This window comes from Bombus fervidus, unplaced genomic scaffold, assembly GCF_041682495.2.
Source record: "Bombus fervidus isolate BK054 unplaced genomic scaffold, iyBomFerv1 scaffold0020, whole genome shotgun sequence".
Lineage (NCBI taxonomy): Eukaryota > Metazoa > Arthropoda > Insecta > Hymenoptera > Apidae > Bombus > Bombus fervidus.
In genome coordinates this window covers 1,630,004-1,636,378 of record NW_027212583.1, presented here as the reverse complement: position 1 = coordinate 1,636,378, position 6,375 = coordinate 1,630,004, and positions in this window count along the sequence as shown.

Genomic DNA, 6,375 nt, shown 5'->3' with positions numbered 1-6,375 from the left:
ATTCGATTATATGTTATTATATTAACGAAACAGTAACATCGACATATAGAGAAACATCTTTCGTTTTTTGTATAAAATATCGCGCGATAGTCAGTCGGCGCTCGATATCGTTAAAAAAGAAAAGTATAAAATTTTTTGATTATTAGATGAAGGAAATTAATATGCAAAACAATGTTATTTGTTAGTATATACAATACGATAGTCAACTCTTGATATTAATGACGAAAAAAGGCAAGAGTAATTTTTTTATGCCACACTGTTTAGCTTATATGAACATATAACACTCATAAAAAATAAAATTGATTATATAATAACTATCGTCGAGCTTAAATAAAAAATATCTTACGAAAGCGCGAGTCTCTCAACGTTACTCTTTACGAAAAGAATAAACCAAACGCAATGTAATTATTAACACTTAGCCAACCGCGCGCGCCACAGCGAGCTATACGCTATTTCCACCGCGCTCGGACAAGCAACCCATACGCTGTCCACCGTGCATTTTTTCAAGTATCGAGGATTAATTTTCACTACTTAAAAAACAATGAAGTTTAAAAATTATTTAAGTGGTCAGTTATATTTTGCGGTGATAATTTTATTTAACGATTTTACATATTGTTTATACAAAACATCAAATTGAAAGTATATTCAAAGTATAAAAAAATATAGGTAGAATTAAAAACATTAAAGATGACTAAAGATAAATAACACGATTTGAATATCTTTTTAATTAAGTTTAACGCCGCTAGATTGGTTAACAAAAAAAAAAAAAAAAAAAAACGCGTTGCTAATGTCAAAAGAGGGGATCTTCCCGTTCGGTCACGCAGCGATGTTCTTCGTAGAAGGAAAAACTCCCTATTATATTGGCTAAGTGTTAAAATCATTCGATTTCATCGACCGATAAGAAATTACAAAGTATAAATTTTACACAACATTCAATAACATAACACGTTATATTTTACAGGCCGAATTAGTTAAACCAGATGAAATGTCGGCGAATGAGTTACACAGACATGCAAATTCTTCGGCCGAAACTCCGGAAATCAATCAAATTCCAAAACTATCGGAGAATCCGATAGAATCAAAAGTGGAGATCAATCCGAATTACGATAGTTATCAAAAGGGCCGAGATGAGCGATCGCAGGCAACCGTTCCACGTCCACAGATCATTGAGAAATCGTTCGATATGTCGAGCATCGATTGTGACATACAAGTGGTCGAACTCAAGCAGAAAGCAGATGAAACAATGTATGAAGATTATTCATACAGATGCGAACCAACATCAACCACGGAAAAGCCAAAGTGCCAAAATCTGTCTAAGAGGCACATTGTCGATAAGTCTCATCCTGGAATCGAAAACGTGGTGGAGAAGTTGAATAAGAACGCAGCTGCTGCTTTACAGGAGACGGCACCCCAAAAAGTGGACGACTCGAAGGATAAGAATGCAGAAAATCTTCGTTCGAGGAAACATTCGGAAACGATACCGAGAAAACTAGAAAACGGTTTGAATGAACACATTCTGAGATCCTGCGAGAACTCTCGATTCATTGACAACTACGATATAGGACGAGAAATTGAGATATATTCTTCGGAGCATGACACGAGAAGCAGTAATGATAATATGGAGTTAAACGACGATAAAGAACCTGACGTGAACATGGATGTCTCGCCGCCCGAGGTCTGTGAAGTGCAAGTGCAATGCACTAACAATGACGCGGTGACTCCTAAAAAAGGGAAATTGGAATCGCTAGAAAACTCATTGTATACTGAAACTCCCAAATATCGATTAGTTGTTAATTCTAAACCGAGACCAAAAGTTGATTATAGTGTGTTGGGATTGCTGTCGAACAGTATTAAGCACTTGGAGCGCGTGAGATCCAACGGAAATAGAAGACATAAATTAGATAGATCGGTTATCAAGGGCAGGGTGCTTTTTCCTCCGGAAGAGACCCACACCAACAACATGAACAACTCTTTGGGGGTGTTATGCGATTCAAGAGAAAAACGATTTATGGAGAAGGTAGAGGATATAACTTACCGGAAGTCGAATCTGGAGAATTTCGATGATATATCTTATGCCGTTAGCTTACTGTTGAACCTGGTCAGAGCGAATAATGTCCCAGAAAATGAAAGAAAGACGTCGGACAAGAGAAAGTATGTGCAAGAAAATTTGCAAGATTTCGAGAGCCTCAAGAGGTTCAAAACCGATGGCGAGTTGGAAGATGAGGAATCTAAATACGACTCGCATTCCGAAGACGATGATTATGATAAACGGTACGATGAAAGTGAGCAGGAAATGCCAGTGTCTATAATAAACGCGAATAATAATACAAGTGGAAGCTTAGGTTTTTCTGCTGAAAACGATATTTGTACCGATAACGAAGATAATGATATGTTAAATGACGCTCCCCTTGCTACTAGTACTCCTTGCCATAAAATAAACTACGAAAGAGAAGAAGACTTTGAAGAATATGAAAGAAAGATATACGAACAATTATACGGAATCAATCATATGAGTGAAATTTCTAGCAGCAAGGAATCTATTGATTTCTTGATTATTGATGATAATCTATCGGATTCTGATGCTGAAATGCACGATGAAAAGATATGTTCGGATGATAGAATGATGGAGAACGACGATGATAGCAGACATGAGGATAGAAGTCATATCTTGGGAGAACATCTTGATTGTCACGATTATAGAAATTTGCAAGGGAAACTCGACGCAAAGAAGTTTATCGCTAGAAAAAGACACATCGATAATGAGCCAGACTGGCCGAATATGGATGCTAAGGAACTTGAGATAAGAGTCAGGATGGCTGACATTCAAAGACAATATAGAGAAAAGCTGAAGGAATTGTCTAAATTGAATCGGAAGAAAGACAAGATGAAGATTCCTGGAAGACCGCGCAAGAAGAGACATTCTTCTAAGTGAGTCAAATTCTATACTCTATTATTAAATCATTTTAAATAGTAGATATAACGTAGATATAAATTTTGCTATTTCATATATTTATGTTAGAATGCATATGCTAAAGTATTTTTTTATAGTGTATCATGTATTAAATTGAACTTTTTAAAGTAGTAAACAAGAAAAAAGAAACATAGAATTTCCATTTCTAGCTTTGGGAAAATTTTCCCACTTCATACTTTCACAAACGAAGTCTTATATGAAATTCTTTATACGAGATTAATGTAAAAAGATTTTGTTTCACATTATTAACTTACTTTTTCACGTAGGATCGTTCCTTTCTCGTAACGACTAAGACAATTTTTATAGTTTGGAAAAAATATAGTTTGTAAACATATATATATGCAGAATACTTTTCTTACTGCAACATTTCTTGAATAATTTAATGGAAAAAATCTTGATTAAAATTTTAATAGAAAATCATTGAATTACCGTCAAAATGATTAATGAAACATGATTAATAATGTTTACAGTTCCGATAACGGTCTCCTCACATCCCTACCGACGTTACAAGCGACGTCTTCACCCCACAAATCTGCATCGCAATCGTCGGACGGAGCTCCGCAGCCATTAGCTTCAGCTGTCCTAGCTATGTAACGTGAATTTGGTAAAACTGGGTGAACAAATGAGCCACATTAAATTACTGGATAGTATACCAAGTATTCCTATGCCCGTTGCACCAGTTGCTTCGCCAATCACAGTACAACCATCAAACAAATTGCCGCAAGAGGACGACGAGAAAAAGGCCGGCCGGGAAAATCCAACATAAAATATGAAAAAAAGAAAACAACAAGAAAAATCAGAAGCAGACTATTAAATAATCAAAAATAACAGAACCTCAATAGCTTATATTTGTAGTTATAATTCATAATTTTAGAAGTTAGGACAATTCTGTTATTTTTGACAAAATTAGATACCAAATTAAAACGCAAGGAATTGTTAAAAACGAAAGAAATATGAAAAAAAAATAAAAAAGAATTATTTTAGTGATGAAAAATTACTTATCTGTAATGCTGAAATTAAAAATGTATATAATGTATATATAATAATAATAATATATATATGTATCATATCATGTATTATATAAATTTTAATATATATATAAACATAATATAATGTATCATATATATATAACATGTATATTAATCGCATTGTAATGATAATTAAGATTTTTATCAATATACTTCTTATATATGATTTTTTATTAATTTTATTAATTCTTAAATTTCGAATATTTTTATGACATCAGTTTATGGTATCAGTTGGGGAGCATGAGGCGGGCATGGGTTTTCGGGCCGTAGGACCACGTCCCGGGAAACCCCGATAGATCTGATGCTCTCTTACAGTCGGGTGGCAGCAGGTCGGTGCCTCTGGCGCCCGTCAATTTTGCCGATCCGATGCGGAGAGTTTCGGAGAAGTTGGTGGGCCCATGACTGTCAAGACCACTCACCTCACCTTCTTGTGGGGCTCCCCGTCACCCTGCACCGGCTTTGACCGGGGCAGGGTGCGAAAGAGTGAGTGACACCAGGACGGACTTTGTTGACGACCGCGGCGACAACAAATTATATATTACTATGGATTGCGACCACAAAAGAAAAATGGTTTACGGTGCAGGGGAGGGATACCCCAGTACCGGCGCAGCGGTGGGTAGTCAAGTGGGCTCACCTGCGTCGTCATCTCACGACCACGGCCGTTCGGGGGTGGACCGCCAGGCCCCCGGATGTGTTTTCACGTCTGGCGAGGCGGGATGCAGTAGTACGCAGATTCACAAGGAACCTCCGAGAAGAATGACAAGAGCATCGCGGAGAACCACGGGCGGAACGGACGGCGTCTTCCTCGCACCGGCCGCGGTAACGGGCCTCGCGCCGGTAAGGGCGCTACGAACGCGGATGAGGTCCGATGACGAGGATTCGGTCGCCTCTTTCGCGTCGCGATCATCCCTGGGATCGACTGTCTCCGGGGGGGAAGAGAAGGCGCATTATGACGCTGACCCCGGAAATCTCCGTGGATTTGGCACTGGATATACGGATGAGCTCGGCGGCCGACGTGAGCGCCGAGTTCACCAGGCAGGTGTCAAAGATCTTGCGGGTGGCGGCGGTATCGTCGAACCTGAAGGGAGCCAGCATTAAGGACCTAAAGGACGCGGCGACCTACGTCGCCGCCGCATGGAGGGAGCATAACCTGCAGAGGGCTGAGGTGGTCCACAGCGGTAGCTCCACGGCCGCCAGGCTCGCGGAAGCAAGGCTGACCGCGTTGGAGGAGGAAAACGCGGCCTTGCGTAAAGAGATAACGAGGCTGGCCGCTCGCACCCACGAGTGCCCACGGTGCAACGGTCGGACTATTGAGTCCGGCCACCCTCCGCGGGAGGGTAAACAAGAAGGCGCGCGTCTGGACGCCCTAGAGAAAAAGATGAACGAACTCGGTCCCTCCATCATGAGAGCCATCGAGGAACGGTTCGGGGGCCGAAGACCGCGCAGCCCCGAAACTCGGCGCAAGGCGGACCAACCCGCTGCCCCACGCGTCACACAAACCACAATGCTCCCGAGGGAGCAGGAGGGTGGCGAATGGAGGGTGGTGGAAAGACGGCCGCGGAAGACAAGGGCCGCAAGGAAGGAGGAGAAAAAAGAGGGAATGCCTGCTGCTCCTTCGTCAAGACTAACGGGCGCACGGAAGACGGGCGCCGCACTAGTGACTAAGAAAGGAACGGCGCAGGCGACGAAAACGACTGCGCTCCCCCGCGCATCGCGTACGTCCGCGGTGACGTTGACTATCAACGAGTGGGTTAAGACATCGTACGCTGGTGTTCTCGCGACGGCGCGACAGGAGGTCCCGCTTGCGGAGATCGGCGTCGAGTCCCTCGGAATGAGGAAATCGATTACCGGGGGTATAATTATCCGGCTCCCCGGCGACAGAGACAGAGGAAAGGTGTCGCGATTGGCGACGCGTCTGGCCGAGGTGCTGGACCCGGCCGCGGTGAGAGTAGCGGCCCCGAATAGGACGGCGGAGTTGAGGGTGGCCGGGATAGATATCTCGGTCGCTAAGGAGGAGCTGCGGCAGGCGCTGGCCTCAGCGGCGGGATGCGGCAGCGCGGAGGTGCAGGTCGGAGAGATCCGTACCACCAGATACGGCCTTGGCACTGCATGGGTAAGGTGCCCAGTCACCGGAGCCCGGAAATTAGCCCGCGACTGGAAAGTAGCTCTGGGCTGGTCCACGGCGAGGGTCACGGCTATCACGAAGAGACCCTTGCAGTGCTTTAAGTGCCTGGAGCTGGGGCACGTGCTGGTAACCTGCACGTCCAACGTGGATCGCGGGCATCTGTGCTACAGGTGTGGCGTTAGCGGGCATCGTGCCAGGGGGTGTCCTGCCTCCGCGCCCAAGTGCCCGTTGTGCGAGTCGCTGGGGGCGCC